The sequence below is a fragment of the Triticum urartu genome, chromosome 7A (assembly GCF_056163025.1).
Source record: "Triticum urartu cultivar PI428250 chromosome 7A, HENAU_Tu73, whole genome shotgun sequence".
In the NCBI taxonomy this organism is placed as follows: Eukaryota; Viridiplantae; Streptophyta; class Magnoliopsida; order Poales; family Poaceae; genus Triticum; species Triticum urartu.
In genome coordinates this window covers 628379651-628399472 of record NC_141879.1, presented here as the reverse complement: position 1 = coordinate 628399472, position 19822 = coordinate 628379651, and the positions used below count along the sequence as shown (strand labels likewise).

Here is a 19822-nt window from a genome sequence, read left to right as displayed (position 1 = left end):
AAAATTACACAGTCATTCTGACTGATTGTATTCCTCTTCTATACCATCTAACAGGCTGTCTAATTTAAAGTCCTGCTGGGAATACTTCGCGGCCAACTCTACTTGGTCGTATACTAAGCTTACAAGGATCTCCTTCCCGTCAGGCCCCACTGGTCCGACCTCGGCCATGTGGTTTGGGTCAGACTTCGTAAAACGGGTCTTCACCATGGCCCAGGCCTCCCTAGCGCCTTGTCGGCAGGCCGATATCTTCCACAACCGGAAACGCTGCCGAGCTCCCTTCAGCTTCTCTGCAAGCTCTCCAAGGCCCTCGGGCACGGAGTGGGCAGGCCATAAGGCTTGGGCAATACCCCGCATCGCCTGCCGAATTCGCTCGTGCAGTTGCAAGAGTTCGGGAAGAAGGTCACCCGTAGAACCGGGCATCTCCTCTGCAGGACGACCTGTGAGCATACCTACAGACATTACTCTGTTAGTCGACTTCCTCGCCGAACTCTTTCTTCAAAGTTCGTTCAAGCACTTACTAAAAATGCCGCGTCGAAGCTGCTGATTCTCCTTTGTGGAGTCCGACAGCTGGCCACGAACATCTTTAAGTTCGACGTCCAGCTTGGTGTTGGCATCCTGAAGATCATTCTTCTCTCGCCTCACCTTTGTCAACGTACTCTCACCGGCCTTTAGCCAGCGTAAGAGTTGTTGCTTGTCCGGATCGAGTCCGGCGCCATCTGCAATATGATTTGTTAGATTTGCACCCACACCGCACAATACTAATCTTTCAAAGTGTATCTTACCTGAGGGGGTCTCTTTGGGCTCCCCTGCTGCGGCTAGTGCGGCCTCTAGTTGGGCCTTGCACTTTTCCAGCTCCTGGGACAGTACGGTATTCTTCTCTGTAAGAAGCTGCATATTAAATGATCCTTAAATTAGTTGCTCTAACTGCTTCAAGTCTCGGGGGCTACTGGCATATATATATATAACCAAAATTTTCTTACCTGTATGTCTTTTACATACTGCTCCGTGGCTCTGGCTAAACCATTTTGAGCGGCACGGAGGTACGCATCTCCCGAATTAAAGGCATCTAAAGCCTCTTGGGAGAAACAAGCGTCGCATAGAATTGTCCGGCGACGCCTGTGGTTCATGGCACTCTCCACTTCAGAATTTGTGGCAGACAGCCTGTCCGCATCCTCTGTCGGAGGAGCGTCCGGTGCGCGCCTTGTGCTCGCCTCCGCTTCCTGGCCAGACGTTGGAGCCTGGCTGGTGGAGGCGCGATTGGCAACCTCTCCGGATGTAGTCCGGCGAGGTCTCATCGTTCTGAAGATAGCACGAACGTTAATATGCCCTGACAGAATAACTCCAGGGAAACAAAGGGTGCACTATACCTTTTCGCCGGCATCTCAGTCCGGACTACATTCCTTTTTGCCCCACGGGGCCCTGCGGCCCCTCATTGGCTAGCCGCCGCAGGTTCGGCCTCCTGCCTCGGAAATCTCCCCTGCAAAACACGGCTGTTGTCAGAAACACCGGGCTACGTGAGGGTGGAATCTCTTTCAAGGGAATAAGACCCCGGTTTCTGTCACCTGGGAGGCCGGGATTAACCCTGGGTAATCCGCCGTAATGGCTACCAAGGTATTGTCCTTGCTTAGCTGATGGAACACCCCGTCGATAAGCTCCACCGATATGTCTGGATCCTCTTCGGAGTCCGGATTGAGGGACCGTTCTGGGTCCTCGGGCTGTGGAGGGCGGCTGTTTATATCCTTTACCTCTTGTCGCAGTTCCTGCATTGAAGTCGTTAGACTACCTATCTAACCATGGGAGTATAAAAACGGGCAAGCGCAATTGTTCACTTACCCAACTTGGAGGATCGTACATACTGAATCCGGCCCGCGGGTTGACGTGGAGGAATTCCTCCTTTTCTCCCTTGTACAAAGAGGATAAGATCTTTACTAAGGCGGCGGCTGAGGCCGGCCCCTTACGACCATAACGTGTGGCGTCATCCTCCCCATTGAAATCCCACATGGGGTGGCCTCTATATTCAAGCGGCTGCACCCCCCGCATAATGCATGCGGCCATGACTCCAATCATGGTTAGTCCGGAATGAGCCAACAGTCTTATCCGGCCCATCAGGTAAAGGACGTCTCTGTCGCTTTCTCTCTGAGAGCTCCGCGGACGCCAGCTCAAGCGTTTCTTCAATGGAGCACTGTTGAACTCAGGGAGACCGACCCGGATAGGGTCCGGTAGCGGGACGTCATCTATGTAAAACCATTCCGAAGGCCAGTCCTCGGACGCCTTCTTTGGGGTTCCGGATAGGTATCCGGTCCCGGCGATGCGCCATACTTCGGCTCCGCCCACTTGGTATATAGACCCCTCTTGAGAACGGGGCGCCAGGCAGAATAACCTCTTCCACAGCGCGAAATGAGCCTCAACGCCTAAAAATAGCTCGCAAAGGGCGACGAAACCCGCAATATGCAATACGGAGGCGGGCGTGAGATTGTGCAGCTGGAGGCCGTAGAACTCCAGAAGCCCGCGGAGAAATGGATGAATTGGAAATCCCAGTCCCCTTATTAGATAGGGGACGAGGCACACCCGCTCTCCTTTAGAAGGATTGGGGGTGCTCTCCGCTTGTTTTCCGCCATTGTAGGTGGCGAGACCGGCTCGGACCGGGACCATGTATGCCTAAGGGAGAAATCCCTTGGCCTGAAGCGACACTAACTCGCTATGCGGGATGGTACAACTCTCCCAGTCCCCGGGTTTGGGACCGGAGGGGCGAGGGGAGGAACTGCGACGGCTGGTCATGTTGGAATGGACCTTTGCTGGAAGCGCTCTGATGATAACTCGGGGAAAGGAGAAGATGTGGTTTGGACCTAAAGCCCCATCCCGTTAAATAGGCGGCTCGTTTATACGGCTAGGGGTGTGGATGTAAAAACGCCCCGGCTTTTCGCATTCGTTTGACACGTGGAAGACGGCCATTATTGGGCGTGGAAGCCGAGGAGCACTACATTACAAAAATCGGACATTATTCCTACAGGTACACAAGATTTGGAGAAGAACCCGCCTTGCAATGCCGAACAATCTGCGCGCCGGACTCGTCGTCATTGAAGCCTGGTTCGGGGGCTACTGAGGGAGTCCTCGATTAGGGGGTGTTCGGGTAGCCAGACTATACCTTCAACCGGACTCCGGGACTATGAAGATACAAGATTGAAGACTTCGTCCCGTGTCCGGATGGGACTTTCCTTGGCGTGGAAGGCAAGCTTGGCGATGCGGATATTCAAGATCTCCTACCATTGTAACCGACTCTATGTAACCCTAACCCTATCCGGTGTCTATATAAACCGGAGGGTTGTAGTCCGTAGGAAATCAACTCCATATACAACAATCATACCATAGGCTAGCTTCTAGGGTTTAGCCTCCTTGATCTCGTGGTAGATCTACTCTTGTACTACCCATATCATCAATATTAATCAAGCAGGACGTAGGGTTTTACCTCCATCAAGAGGGCCCGAACCTGGGTAAAACATCGTGTTCCCTGCCTCCTGTTACCATCCGGCCTAGACACACAGTTCGGGACCCACTACCCGAGATTCGCCGGTTTTGACACCGATATAGGGCGATTCCATTTGGACACCGAAAATGTTTCGGAGCGTATTGGGTAGTCATCAGATCACTAGAAGGGGTTCCAGGAAGCCCTGGGAGGTTTATGGGCCTTATGGGCCAAGAGGGGGGAACACACCAGCCCACAAGGGGCTGGCGCGCCCCTTCTCTTGGCCACCGGCCCTAGGGATGGAAAGGGGGAGGGATAGCCCCTCTTTCCTTCCCTTCTCCTAACAGGAAGGAAAGGGGGGACGCCACCTCCTCCTGCTCCCCCCCCACAGGCATTCAAGGACGGGAGTCCGCTAGAGGGCAGGAGCCCAAGGGGGCCGGCCGGCCACCCTTGGGGCGCTTCCTGGTTGCCTCCCCTCCCCCACTATATATGAAGGGCGGGGGTGTTGGGGAACGTAGTAATTTCAAAAAAATTCCTACGCACACGCAAGATCATGGTGATGCATAGCAACGAAAGGGGAGAGTGTTGTCCACGTACCCTCGTAGACCGAAAGCGGAAGCGTTAGCACAACGCGGTTGATGTAGTCATACATCTTCACGATCCGACCGATCCAAGTACCGAACGCACGGCACCTCCGAGTTCAGCACATGTTCAGCTCGATGACGTCCCGCGAACTCCGATCCAGCAGAGCTTCACGGGAGAGTTCCATCAGCACGATGGCGTGGTGACGGTGATGATGTTACTACCGACGTAGGGCTTCGCCTAAGCATCGCTACGATATGACCGAGGTGAAATATGGTGGAGGGGGGCACCGCACACGGCTGGGAGAGATCAACTGATCAACTTGTGTGTCTAGAGGTGCCCCCTGCCCCTGTATATAAAGGAGCAAGGGGGGAGGCCGGCCGGCCCTCTATGGGCGCGCCAGGAGGAGGAGTCCTCCTCCTAGTAGGAGTAGGACTCCCCTTTCCTACTCCTACTAGGAGGAGGAAAGGAAGGAGGAGAAGGAGAAGGAAGGAGAAGGAGGAAAAGGAGGAAAGGGGGGCCGGCCCCCTAGTCCAATTCGGTTTGGGCTGGGGGTCCGCGCGCCCTGCCTCCTCTCTTCCACCACTTGGCCCATGAGGCCCATTACTTCTTCCTCGTATTCCCGTAACTCCCCGCCGGTACCCCCGAAAATACCCGAATCACTCGGAACATTTCCGATGTCCGAATATAGTCATCCAATATATCAATCTTTACGTCTCGACCATTTCGAGACTCCTCGTCATGTCCCCGATCTCATCCGGGACTCCGAACTACCTTCGGTACATCAAATCACATAAACTCATAATACAATCGTCACCGAAACTTTAAGCGTGCGGACCCTACGGGTTCGAGAACTATGTAGACATGACCGAGACAATGCTCCGGTCAATAACCAATAGCGGAACCTGGATGCTCATATTGGCTCCCACATATTCTACGAAGATCTTTATCGGTCAGACCGCATAACAACATACGTTGTTCCCTTTGTCATCAGTATGTTACTTGCCCGAGATTCGATCGCCGGTATCTCAATACGTAGTTCAATCTCGTTACCGGCAAGTCTCTTTACTCGTTCCGTAATACATCATCCCGCAACTAACTTATTAGTTGCAATGCTTGCAAGGCTTAAGTGATGTGCATTACCGAGAGGGCCCAGAAATACCTCTCCGACAATCGGAGTGACAAATCCTAATCTCGAAATACGCCAACCCAACAAGTACCTTCGGAGACACCTGTAGAGTACCTTTATAATCACCCAGTTACATTGTGACGTTTGGTGGCACACAAAGTGTTCCTCTGGTAAATGGGAGTTGCATAATCTCATAGTCATAGGAACATGTATAAGTTATGAAGAAAGCAATAGCAACAAACTAAACGATCAAGTGCTAAGCTAATGGAATGGGTCAAGTCAATCACATCATTCTCCTAATGATGTGATCCCGTTAATCAAATGACAACTCATGTCTATGGTTAGGAAACATAACCATCTTTGATCAACGAGCTAGTCAAGTAGAGGCATACTAGTGACACTCTGTTTGTCTATGTATTCACACATGTATTATGTTTCCGGTTAATACAATCTAGCATGAATAATAAACATTTATCATGATATAAGGAAATAAATAATAACTTTATTATTGCCTCTAGGGCATATTTCCTTCAGTCTCCCACTTGCACTAGAGTCAATAATCTAGATTACACAGTAATGATTCTAACACCCATGGAGTCTTGGTGCTGATCATGTTTTGCTCGTGGACGAGGCTTAGTCAGCGGGTCTGCAACATTCAGATCCGTATGTATCTTGCAAATTTCTATGTCTCCCACTTGGACTAAATCCCGAATGGAATTGAAGCGTCTCTTGATGTGCTTGGTTCTCTTGTGAAATCTGGATTCCTTTGCCAAGGAAATTGCACCAGTATTGTCACAAAAGATTTTCATTGGACTCGATGCACTAGGTATGACACCTAGATCGGATATGAACTCCTTCATACAGACTCCTTCATTTGCTGCTTCTGAAGGAGCCATGTACTCCGCTTCAGATGTAGATCCCGCCACGACGCTTTGTTTAGAACTGCACCAACTAATAGCTCCACCGTTCAATATAAACACTTATCCGGTTTGCGATTTAGAATCGTCCGGATCAGTGTCAAAGCTTGCATCAACGTAACCATTTACGATGAGCTCTTAGTCACCTCCATATATGAGAAACATATCCTTAGTCCTTTTTCAGGTACTTCAGGATGTTCTTGACCGCTGTCCAGTGATCCACTCCAGGATTACTTTGGTACCTCCCTGCTAGACTTATAGCAAGGCACACATCAGGTCTGGTATACAGCATTGCATACATGATAGAGCCTATGGCTGAAGCATAGGGAACATCTTTCATTTTCTCTCTATCTTCTGCGGTGGTCGGACATTGAGTCTTACTCAACTTCACACCTTGTAACACAGGCAAGAACCCTTTCTTTGCCTGATCCATTTTGAACTTCTTCAAAACTTTGTCAAGGTATGTGCTTTGTGAAAGTCCAATTAAGCGTCTTGATCTATCTCTATAGATCTTAATGCCCAATATGTAAGAAGCTTCACCGAGGTCTTTCATTGAAAAACTCTTATTCAAATATCCCTTTATGCTATCCAGAAATTCTATATCATTTCCAATCAATAATATGTCATCCACATATAATATCAGAAATGTTACAGAGCTCCCACTCACTTTCTTGTAAATACAGGCTTCTCCAAAAGTCTTTACAAAACCAAATGCTTTGATCACACTATCAAAGCGTCTATTCCAACTCCGAGAGGCTTGCACCAGTCCATAAATGGATCGCTGGAGCTTGCACACTTTGTTAGCTCCCTTTGGATCGACAAAACCTTCTGGCTGCATCATATACAACTATTCTTCCAGAAATCCATTCAGGAATGCAGTTTTAACATCCATTTGCCAAATTTCATAATCATAAAATGCGGCAATTGCTAACATGATTCGGACAGACTTAAGCATCGCTACGGGTGAGAAGGTCTCATCATAGTCAATCCCTTGAACTTGTCCAAAACCTTTTGCAACAAGTCGAGCTTTGTAGACAGTAACATTACCGTCAGCGTCAGTCTTCTTCTTGAAGATCCATTTATTCTCAATAGCTTGCCGATCAATGGGCAAGTCAACCAAAGTCCGCACTTTGTTCTCATACATGGATCCCATCTCCGATTCCATGGCTTCTAGCCATTTTGCGGAATCTCGGCTCACCATCGCTTCTTCATAGTTTGTAGGTTCATCATGATCTAGTAGCATGACTTCTAGAACAGGATTACCGTACCACTCTGGTGCGGATCTTATTCTGGTTGATCTACGAGGTTCGGTAGTAACGTGATCTGCAGTTTCATGATCATTATCATTAGCTTCCTCACTAATTGGTGTAGGTGTCACAGAAACCGGTTTCTGTGATGTACTACTTTCCAATAAGGGAGCAGGTACAGTTACCTCATCAAGTTCTACTTTCCTCCCACTCACTTCTTTCGAGAGAAACTCATTTTCTAGAAAGGATCCATTCTTAGCAACGAAAGTCTTGCCTTTGGATCTGTGTTAGAAGGTGTACCCAACAGTTTCCTTTGGGTATCCTATGAAGACACATTTCTCCGATTTGGGTTCGAGCTTATCAGGTTGAAGCTTTTTCACATAAGCATCACAGCCCCAAACTTTCAGAAACGACAGCTTTGGTTTCTTGCCAAACCACAGTTCATAAGGCGTCGTCTCAACGGATTTCGATGGTGCCCTATTTAACGTGAATGCAACCGTCTCTAAAGCATAACACCAAAATAATAGCGGTAAATCTGTAAGAGACATCATAGATCACACCATATCTAGTAAAGTACGATTACGACGTTCGGACACACCATTACGCTATGGTGTTCCGGGTGGCATGAGTTGCGAAACTATTCCGCATTGTTTCAAATGTAGACCAAACTCGCAACTCAAATATTCTCCTCCACGATCAGATCGTAGAAATTTTATTTTCTTGTTACAATGATTTTCAACTTCACTCTGAAATTCTTTGAACTTTTCAAATGTTTCAGACTTATATTTCATTAAGTAGATATACTCATATCTGCTTAAATAATCTGTGAAGGTGAGAAAATAACGATATCCGCCACGAGCCTCAATATTCATCGGACCACATACATCTGTATGTATGATTTCCAATAAATCCGTTGCTCTCTCCATAGTACCGGAGAACGGCGTTTTGGTCATCTTTCCCATGAGGCACAGTTCACAAGTACCAAGTGATTCATAATCAAGTGATTCCAAAAGTCCATTAGTATGGAGTTTCTTCATGCGCTTTACACCGATATGACCTAAACGGCAGTGCCACAAATAAGTTGCACTATCATTATTAACTCTGCATCTTTTGGCTTCAATATTATGAATATGTGTATCACTACTATCGAGATTCATCAAAAATAGACCATTCTTCAAGGGTGCATGACCATAAAAGATATTACTCATATAAATAGAACAACCATTATTCTCTGATTTAAATGAATAACCGTCTCGCATCAAACAAGATCCAGATATAATGTTCATGCTCAACCCTGGCACCAAATAACAATTATTTAAGTCTAAAACTAATCCCGAAGGTAGATGTAGAGGTAGCGTGCCGACCGCGATCACATCGACTTTGGAACCATTTCCCACGCGCATCGTCACCTCGTCCTTTGCCAGTGTTCGCTTAATCCGTAGTCCCTGTTTCGAGTTGCAAATGTTAGCAACAGAACCAGTATCAAATACCCAGGTGCTACTGTGAGCTCTAATAAGGTACACATCAATAACATGTATATCACATATACCTTTGTTCACCTTGCCATCCTTCTTATCCGCCAAATACTTGGGGCAGTTCCGCTTCCAGTGTCCAGTCTGCTTGCAGTAGAAGCACTCAGTTTCAGGCTTAGGTCCAGATTTGGGTTTCTTCTCCTGAGCAGTAACTTGCTTACTATTCTTCTTGAAGTCCCCCTTCTTCTTCCCTTTGCCCTTTTTCTTGAAACTGACGGTCTTGTTGACCATCAACACTTGATGCTCCTTCTTGATTTCTACCTCCGCAGCCTTTAGCATTGCGAAGAGCTCGGGAATTGTCTTATCCATCCCTTGCATGTTATAGTTCATCACGAAGCTCTTGTAGCTTGGTGGCAGTGATTGAAGAACTCTGTCAATGACACTATCAACAGGAAGATTAACTCCCAGTTGAGTCAAGTGATTATGATACCCAGACATTTTGAGTATATGTCCACTGACAGAACTATTCTCCTCCATCTTGCAGCTATAGAATTTATTGGAGACTTCATATCTCTCAATACAGGCATTTGCTTGAAATATTAACTTCAACTCTTGGAACATCTCATATGCTCCATGACATTCAAAACATCGTTGAAGTCCCAATTCTAAGCCGTAAAGCATGGCACACTGAACTATCGAGTAGTCATCAGCTTTGCTCTGCCAGACGTTCATAACATCTGGTGTTGCTCCAGCAGCAGGCCTGGCACCTAGAGGTGCTTCCAGAACGTAATTCTTCAGTGCAGCCATAAGGATAATCCTCAAGTTATGGACCCAGTCCATGTAATTGCTACCATCATCTTTCAACTTTGCTTTCTCAAGGAACGCATTAAAATTCAACGGAACAACAGCACGGGCCATCTATCTACAATCAAACATAGACAAGCAAGATACTATCAGGTACTAAGTTCATGATAAATTTAAGTTCAATTAATCATATTACTTAAGAACTCCCAATTAGAAAGACATCCCTCTAATCTTCTAAGTGATCACGTGATCCAAATCAACTAAACCATAACTGATCATCACGTGAAATGGAGTAGCTTTCAATGGTAAACATCAATATGTTGATCATATCTACTATATGATTCACGCTCGACCTTTCGGTCTTAGTGTTCCGAGGCCATATCTGCATATGCTAGGATCGTCAAGTTTAACCTAAGTATTCTGCGTGTGCAAAACTGGCTTGCACCCGTTGTAGATGGACGTAGAGCTTATCACACCCGATCATCACGTGGTGTCTGGGCACGACGAACTTTGGCAACGGTGCATACTCAGGGAGAACACTTTTATCTTGAAATTTAGTGAGAGATCATCTTATAATGCTACCGTCAATCAAAGCAAGATAAGATGCATAAAAAATAAACATCACATGCAATCAATATAAGTGATATGATATGGCCATCATCATCTTGTGCTTGTGATCTCCATCTCCGAAGCACCGTCATGATCACCATCGTCACCAGCGCGACACCTTGATCACCATCGTAGCATCGTTGTCGTCTCGCCAATCTTATGCTTCCACGACTATCGCTACCGCTTAGTGATAAAGTAAAGCATTACAGCGCAATTGCATTGCATACAATAAAGCGACAACCATATGGCTCCTGCCAGTTGCCGATAACTTGGTTACAAAATATGATCATCTCATACAATAAAAATTAGCATCATGTCTTGACCATATCACATCACAACATGCCCTGCAAAAACAAGTTAGACGTCCTCTACTTTCTTGTTGCAAGTTTTACGTGGCTGCTACGGGCTTAGCAAGAACCGTTCTTACCTACGCATCAAAACCACAATGATAGTTTGTCAAGTTGGTGCTGTTTTAACCTTCGCAAGGACCGGGCGTAGCCACACTTGGTTCAACTAAAGTTGGAGAAACTGACACCCGCCAGCCACCTGTGTGCAAAACACGTCGGTAGAACCAGTCTCGCGTAAGCGTACACGTAATGTCGGTCCGGGCCGCTTCATCCAACAATACCGCCGAACCAAAGTATGACATGCTGGTAAGCAGTATGACTTATATCGCCCACAACTCACTTGTGTTCTACTCGTGCACAACATTAACGCATAAAACCTAGGCTCGGATGCCACTGTTGGGGAACGTAGTAATTTCAAAAAATTTCCTACGCACACACAAGATCATGGTGATGCATAGCAACGAGAGGGGAGAGTGTTGTCCACGTACCCTCGTAGACCGAAAGCGGAAGCGTTAGCACAACGCGGTTGATGTAGTCGTACGTCTTCACGATCCGACCGATCCAAGTACCGAACGCACGGCACCTCCGAGTTCAGCACACGTTCAGCTCGATGACGTCCCGTGAACTCCGATCTAGCAGAGCTTCACGGGAGAGTTCCGTCAGCACGACGGCATGGTGACGGTGATGATGTTGCTACCGACGCAGGGCTTTGCCTAAGCACCGCTACGATATGACCGAGGTAAAATATGGTGGAGGGGGCACCGCACACGGCTGGGAGAGATCAACTGATCAACTTGTGTGTCTAGAGGTGCCCCCCTGCCCCTGTATATAAAGGAGTAAGGGGGGAGGCCGGCCGGCCCTCTATGGGCGCGCCAGGAGGAGGAGTCCTCCTCCTAGTAGGAGTAGGACTCCCCTTTCCTACTCCTACTAGGAGGAGGAAAGGAAGGAGGAGAAGGAGAAGGAAGGAGAAGGAGGAAAAGGAGGAAAGGGGGGCCGACCCCCTAGTCCAATTCGGTTTGGGCTAGGGGGGCCGACCCCCTAGTCCAATTCGGTTTGGGCTAGGGGGGCCGCGCGCCCTGCCTCCTCTCTTCCACCACTTGGCCCATGAGGCCCATTACTTCTTCCTCGTATTCCCGTAACTCCCCGGTACCCTCGAAAATACCCGAATCACTCGGAACCTTTCCGATGTCCGAATATAGTCGTCCAATATATCGATCTTTACGTCTCAACCATTTCGAGACTCCTCGTCATGTCCCCGATCTCATCCGAGATTCCGAACTACCTTCGGTACATCAAATCACATAAACTCATAATACAATCGTCACCAAAACTTTAAGTGTGCGGACCCTACGGGTTCGAGAACTATGTAGACATGACCGAGACATGTCTCCGGTCAATAACCAATAGCGGAACCTGGATGCTCATATTGGCTCCCACATATTCTACGAAGATCTTTATCGGTCAGACCGCATAACAACATACGTTGTTCCCTTTGTCATCGGTACGTTACTTGCCCGAGATTCGATCGCCGGTATCTCAATACGTAGTTCAATCTCGTTACCGGCAAGTCTCTTTACTCGTTCCGTAATACATCATCCCGCAACTAACTTATTAGTTGCAATGCTTGCAAGGCTTAAGTGATGTGCATTACCGAGAGGGCCCAGAAATACCTCTCCGACAATCGGAGTGACAAATCCTAATCTCGAAATACGCCAACCCAACAAGTACCTTCGGAGACACCTGTAGAGTACCTTTATAATCACCCAGTTACATTGTGACGTTTGGTAGCACACAAAGTGTTCCTCCGGTAAACGGGAGTTGCATAATCTCATAGTCATAGGAACATGTATAAGTTATGAAGAAAGCAATAGCAACAAACTAAACGATCAAGTGCTAAGCTAATGGAATGGGTCAAGTCAATCACATCATTCTCCTAATGATGTGATCCCGTTAATCAAATGACAACTCATGTCTATGGTTAGGAAACATAACCATCTTTGATCAACGAGCTAGTCAAGTAGAGGCATACTAGTGACACTCTGTTTGTCTATGTATTCACACATGTATTATGTTTCCGGTTAATACAATCTAGCATGAATAATAAACATTTATCATGATATAAGGAAATAAATAATAACTTTATTATTGCCTCTAGTGCATATTTCCTTCAGGGGCGCCACACAAGACCACGACAATCTCTTAGCTGTGTGCGGTGCCCCTCTTCACAGTTTAGTCCTCCGTTTAGTTTCTCCGTAGTGCTCGGCGAAGCCCTGCGGGAACGAGTTCACCATCATCGTCACCACACCGTCGTGCTGTCGGAACTCATCTTCTACTTCGCACGTCTTCCTGGATCAGGAAGGCGAGGACGTCATCGAGCTGAACGTGTGTTGAACACGGAGGTGCCGTACGTTCGATACTTGATCGGTTGGATCGCGAAGAAGTTTGACTACATCAACCGCGTTAATAAACGCTTCCGCTCTAAGGTCTAGGAGGGTATGTAGACATACTCTCCCCTCTCGTTGCTATGCATCTTCATGGATAGATCTTGCATGTGCGTAGATTTTTTTTGTTTCCATGCAACGTTCCCCCAACAAAATATAGTGCATTTCCGTCTCATCTTACACGACAATAATCGATGGCTAGTTTTTTTTTTTGTGTGTTTGTGTGTGTGTGTGTGGGGGGGTGGGGGTGTCAATGGCTAGTTTACAAACGCAAAGATCTTACATTTGTGCTTTTTAACCGACGAGAGCTCTACATATTCATTAAGAAGCAATAGAAATTTGCAAGAAAGTGAACAACAATTATACAAACGCTAAAAAATGTAGGAAAATGTTATCTGGCTGACGTTCCTCAGGGACATTTTCCTAGTGAATGCCCTTCTGGCCATCGGATTAAAATGCAAGAATCTTGGCGCAAGCGAACTTCCATGTCGACATCATGTATACGTTCGTGGGGGCGATGAACCGGGTGAACGACAGCTCGCACGTGTCCACAACCTCCACCATTCACTAGTCTTTCCCATTCTTCCCACTCTCTTCACCGTCCTCATCCTCTTCGGGGCGATCTCCGCATGCAAGACCAATGGCGGCGACAACGGATTCCGGCCGATCAATATGAGCACTGTTCATCAGAAGCACCGTGTTCCGCACAGGCCCTGATAGTCAATAGTCCTTCTCTTTTTTCTTGTACTAGTATTTATGCATTTCTACTTGTCCACACATGGCATTGCTAAGGAAAGGCAGGACCATGCTAGTTATTTTTAGGGGTAGCAGGACCATGCTAGGTAGACGCATGTTGTGAACATTCATAGCTTTTTTGCGAACTTGAAAATTTGAATTTTGTGAGTTTGGAGCATGGTGGTAGCACTGAATATTTTCCCAAACCGCACGTTGGGCCTTGGCCCATGCCAACATTCGTCCAGCGCAGGCCCTATAATAGTATCATTCCCATCCTGGGCAGGCGTTCGGCCAGCTCCAACCAACCACGCCGCCACCTACAGCGTGTTTGGTTGTTTAAGGAAAAGGGATTGAAAATTTATGAGAGGGAGTTGCCTGAGGGATTAGGCTTAGCAAGTGAACTATTAGTCCTAATCCCACGTTTGGTGTGGGGTGGGAATTATATGTGGGAATAATTCTAATGAACAATGGAGAAAGAATGGGACACGCAAATGTTGAAACAAAATCGTAACATGTGAAGGCGAAAAAAGAGAGTAGAAAAGGAAAATAGATCTGCATTGGTCTGTAAAGGAAAGATAAATGAATCAAACTTTGTTACGTAGCAAAATCAGATGGGCTACACGCTGCTGGGTGCCCCTCTTACATGAGATGTGCTTGTGCTTGACATTGCATCTGCAGATTAGTAAGCAGTTAGAGCTCGCCGATTTATTTGGAGGAAAATGATGTCGCTGCAAGTAGAATTTCCGTGGAGTTTTTTTTCTTTCTTTGCGGGAGGTGGGTCAATAAATCTGTAACAATTTTCTTCCAGGCGTCAACTCCCATTCCTTCACGGAATTAGGGCATGTACAATGGTTGATAAGATAGTCTTATCTTAAGTTTTGCATGTAATTAGAGATGACAAAAAAACATGTTTACAATGGGTCATCTCTTAGCCTTATCTTCAATAGTTAGTTGTTCCTAAAAACATGGTGAGACAAATTGTGCTAAGAGATCATCTCTTGTCTTCTCTTAAATAAGATAAAACAAGCCTTCTCTTATGATTTCTCTCTCCTCCATCTCATCATTTATCCTACGTGGCAGTCTTAAGATAGAATCATTGTACATGCCCTTACCAGGGTCCCCCAAGAAAGAGATCGATGGGAGTTGGGCCTCCTAATTCCCCTTCCCCTTCTCTTGTTAATTCCCAAGTCCATGAATCAATCAAAAGATTTTTAGTCCCAGCCACCTTAAATTTCCATTCCCTAGCTCCAACTCCCCCAAACAAACAGGCTACGGGTTAGAGAGGGAGAGAGGGACCGGAGATGCGCCGGCTGCCGCCCCGCCGGTCGAGTGTCAAGGCAGCCCATCTCCCTCTTCGCGCCATCGCCATCTAAGCCTCCCTATGAGGATAGCGTGGTGTTCCAGAAGAGGCACACAAATAAGCAGCTCTTTTTCGAGCTGCAATTCGGAACCGAAGCGGCTCCTTTTCGAGCTGCAATCAGCAATCAAGCAGCTCCTATCCGAGCTGCAATTCGACATCGACGCGGCTCCCCACCGAGCTCTAATCCGATTTCGACCCCCTTTCTGTCTCGTGTTCAGTCTGCGAGGTGCAGTCGGAGGCGCAAACGAAGCCAATATAAATTGGCCAGTCGGCCCGACCGGAAGCCAACAGGTCTCAGACGAGACCAGCGATTCCCCAGCCAGGTTGACGGTCGCCTACCTTCTCCGGCGACCGGCGGCCGCCAATTCTTATCGCATCTTGGCAGATCTACCCGGAGCCATGGGGGTGAGTTCCTTGTCCTTTTACTCTTCTGATGAAAAAGAACGCACTCGGTCAAAATTGCAGGTTTTTTGTTTTCATCAAAGATGCCAAAAATTGACATCTTTTAGCCTCAATCAAAATTATATTTTTTAGACTATCAAAGTTGCACCTCTTCTAGTGGGAAGATGTCAAATTGCACAGCTTTGAGACTAAATCCAAATTGCATGCACCCTTAGCGACTGTAGTATGGAGAACTGCATCCATGTAATGTATAAAAACTGCATCTTTCCGACTATATCAATTATGATTTGTTTCCTTGCCACAAATGCAGAAAGGAAATCGAGACGGTATGCTCAGCAACTTGCCTGACGACATTTTGGTTAATATTCTTGATAGACTCGATGTCACATACGCTGTCAGAACCAGCATCCTCTCCAGACGGTGGAGTCGGCTTTCTACCAAGCTTTCTCGACTGACAATAAGTGTTTTGGACTTCCTGCCTCACAATGGGCCCATATTTGAAATTGATGAAGTGGTTCGGAGCAATGCAGCTGTGGTTGAAGCAACCACTAGCATCCTGGCACAGAGGGATTCTACCCGAAAAACCATCCACCTACTGTCGATGACTTTCTTCCTAAAAGACAGTGACCACATATCCATTGGACATGCTGTTGCCAAGACCATGGCGACACACAAGGTTGAGATGGCTGAATTCAACATTATGACAGAGAGGGATGCCACTCAGTGTGACGATGATAATCTAGCCAGTTATGGGAAAAAGTTCATCTTATTCTTTGATGCTTTCCCAGATGCATTTGGTGGTCTCACACGCCTGCACCTTGAAAATTTGGATTCGGTGAATCGGACATCACTAATGTACTCATCGTTTGTAAGCGATTAAAGGATCTACGTTTGATGAATTGTGATTCTAGGGAAACGACGATGCTGCAAGTAGATCACTCCCAACTCAGTGACCTCGCCATCGGTGATTGCGTTTTTGCAGAACTGCTGCTGAACTCTGTTCCAAAACTCACACGGTTGGCCTTTGAGGGTTGGATCTCTTTCCATTATCCACTTTCAGTTGGCGATGCCCCATTGCTTGAGGCCGTCAAACTCAATAATGTTGCTCTCAGTTGGCACAAGATGGTTGAGTTAAGTAAGTTTCTTTGTGGTACCTCTGTGCGTGACCTGAAGTTGGGATTTAAATGTGAAAAGGTAAATCAACTTGGTTGTTTTGCTAGCTGTGGCTTTATTATTTTTCTTCTCTTCTCATGACTTGTTGATTATTTTTCTGCTCTTCTCATGACTCGTTTATTCGTTGCAGATCTGGGTCCAACCACAGTGCTTGACGAAAAGCCTGGCATCTGTTTTTCGGCAACTAAGGTTTGTGAATCTAGATGAAATTCCTGAAGGGTATGATCTGACCTGGACACTGTTCATCCTTAAAGCTGCACCCCTCCTGAAGGAGCTATACATAACGGTATATTCTTACCTAGAACTTCCTCTCTTCTTTCAGCGCCATGCAGCTACCATTAGACCTCTCCCAGTCCAAGTATCATCTATCATGCAGCTATGAAGCACCGATACAGGGACACAAGAAACAGCCATGCGGCAATACTGCGAGTATATACACAGAATAATTGATTGCGCGAGATGATATCAATATAGATTTAGACATGAGGGGGGGGGGGGGGGGGGCGAAGAGTGTTATAAGCTCGCATAACAAGATAAAAAAATCATGACATGTCAAGTATAGATTTTTCTCAGTGCACCCCCCCCCCCCCCCCTCCCCCTCCATTTTTGAGGCGTACCAAAATGTTGTTAAGACTTGTTTAGTTACAAGTTGGTAAGTTTTTCTTTTGACATTTTTCTACGCATTTGGATTCACATCCAAGCATTCCTATCTCACCTGTCACATATATTGCACGCTTTTTTCCCCGTCCCCTCTCTCCGCCCCTGCTTGTGCTACGTGCCCGCAGATGCCATTTAGGTATGTCGCTCCTTAGCCTCAACAACAGCAAAATCACATCAGCAGAGCAAAGCAGCAAGCCAGCACTCAGCGCCAGCAGTCAGTGCCCAGCAGCAAGCCAGCAAGCATGCAGCAGCTCGCAGAAACGCCTCAGCAAGCAAGCACACATCAACCAGCAAGCAAGTGCCCAGCGGCCAGCCAGCCATTCATTCCTGTGCTTGTTCAATCAACCGAATAGAGGCGGGCTTTTACTGTGCTGACTGTGCTTCCATGTCCCATGTACGACGTGTTGATGGTGTCCCGGCGGCATATCAGCCTTTTGGTTCTTTCCTTTTTTGACCGGAGAAGGGGATACTCTGGGGATATGCGTATTGCATGTGTATCATGTTTTGTACGCGGACACGCCGGCCTGGACGTATTTGTAGTCACGTAGTGCCACCTAAGCAAAAAGATAACGTGGCACTATAATTAATGATGAGAGATGTGTAGTTTCATAGCGCAAAAAAAGAAAGAAAATTTAATGTACACAACTTCACATTGAAAGTAACATGCACATTTATGCTGCCCGCTCTGAGAGGCCTTCTATGTGAATTACAAAGGGTATTCAAAATTAATAACCTGTTTCTGTTTAACCTCTGTCCTATGACGTGCAGGTGTGGGACCATCTTTGTAAAATGGTAACAGATGAGGAGAAGAGGAAGGAACGCTTGTTTAGCGAGGAGAAGGGTGTAGAGTGGGAATCATCTGCTTCTGACTTCCATCATGAGAATCTGGTTACGCTCGTCATATTTGGCTTCCAATCTGAAAAGTACATGGTGAGCTATATTAGGCGTGTAATGGAAGCAGCGGCGAATCTGGAGGAGGTGTTCCTGTATCATAGGCTGGCTTGTAGGAAGTGCCTTGACAATTCTCGAAAGCAGCCATTCAAGTTCCCGTGGACCAAGAGGCAGAGATTGTCAGTGAAGAAGAGAATTACTGACGGGATAGACTCGTTTGCCATAATTCATTTCCCTACGACTGCTGGAATAAGGTCTGACCATCTGGCCAAAAAGAACTATCCGTAGTGTTTGCGTTTTATTTTTCAAAAATGTGGTGTACTTCATTTGTGTCCCGAGACTGAAACGTTGTGCTGTGGTAGTAGTAGTAGGCTGTTTGATACCTTTCAGTACTTGTGAACGAATATGATTTGCGTATCTATGTCTATGTGCCATGAGCCTCAGCAAGATATTGTTTGTGTTCTGCAACAAATTTGAGTGGTTTTTGGTGATGTATGTATTCCGGCAGATGGAGGAGGATTGAGGGAATGTAAGGCGCGGCTTCATGAGCGTTTGTTGAGGTTCTTAGCTTCCTCTAAGATTCTTTCTACCCTGTATGAAGTGTTAATGAAACCGTTTTGAGGCAAAGATGGTATCAATTTACATACCACACACACGGCCTAGGCCAAGAGGGAAGACGCGAGGCTCAAGGAGGCCGCCCTTGAGCAAGGGACGTCAATGTGCGCCCGGCCATTGAGCAAGGGACGTCAATGGCTTGAACCTCCCTTGTCAGAGCATGGCATCGTCGTGGCAGGCTTTAAAGGTGAGATCAAGGGAGGAGGTAGCTTCTCTGAAGACGACGCTCCGCCTTTTCCACAGGTGCCAGCAGCAGAGAAGGACAAAGGCAGCCGGCGAAGTATCACCAGCAGCAGCAGAGAAGGGAGACAGCATATTTGATATGGTGCTGAAATAGTAGTGGAGTGTTCTAAAGAAAAAGTTGCATAAAGGATAAGAACCCTATGATCAGTTATGTACTCCCTCTGCCCTAAAATAACCGTATCAACTTTAATATAACTTTATACAACTACATTTCCTATTTCGGTGCTAGGTCTTTGGCTATGAGATTTTATCGACCAATTAGTGTTAGGAACTAAAGAAATCTGAAGGTGTGGATTTTATTTAATCTTGTGATGCTTCCAGCCTTGAGCTTGCAACTGAACATGATGACTACTTACATTTTTTTTGAAAGATAAGACTTTATTAATTAGAAATAACGGTTACATCGTCTGTAATAAAAGGTAAAATTTCATCCATAAGCTCCTCAAACAAATCCCTACTGTTTGAAAATTTTGCTAACCTAGCAAGTTCATGAGTGACCATGTTCGCCTCTCTATTACAATATTCAAAACTACTAAGAGGAAAAACACAGAGTTATTTATCCAAAACCACCACACTTGGGGTTAGGGTAACAACTTAGTACCACTTTTCGGACAGGGCATAAAAAACCACCAATTTTGTGCCTAATGACTAATGGGGAGCACTGATTGTCTGATAAGCATGCGAAAACAGTGAAACTGACAAGTTGGGCCCACCTGCCAGGCTGACGTGGCA

At 46.5% G+C, this 19822-nt stretch overlaps 1 pseudogene across 1 annotated transcript; it reads left to right on the top strand.

Annotated features, from left to right (window-relative positions):
- The first annotated feature begins 14792 nt into the window (after positions 1-14792).
- On the top strand, positions 14793-18704 carry LOC147960782 (FBD-associated F-box protein At3g49020-like; annotated as a pseudogene). Its single transcript, XR_015611146.1, has 4 exons — positions 14793-15511; positions 15819-16702; positions 16812-16967; positions 18110-18704. The product of XR_015611146.1 is annotated as an FBD-associated F-box protein At3g49020-like (transcript).
- Positions 18705-19822: the final 1118 nt, after the last annotated feature.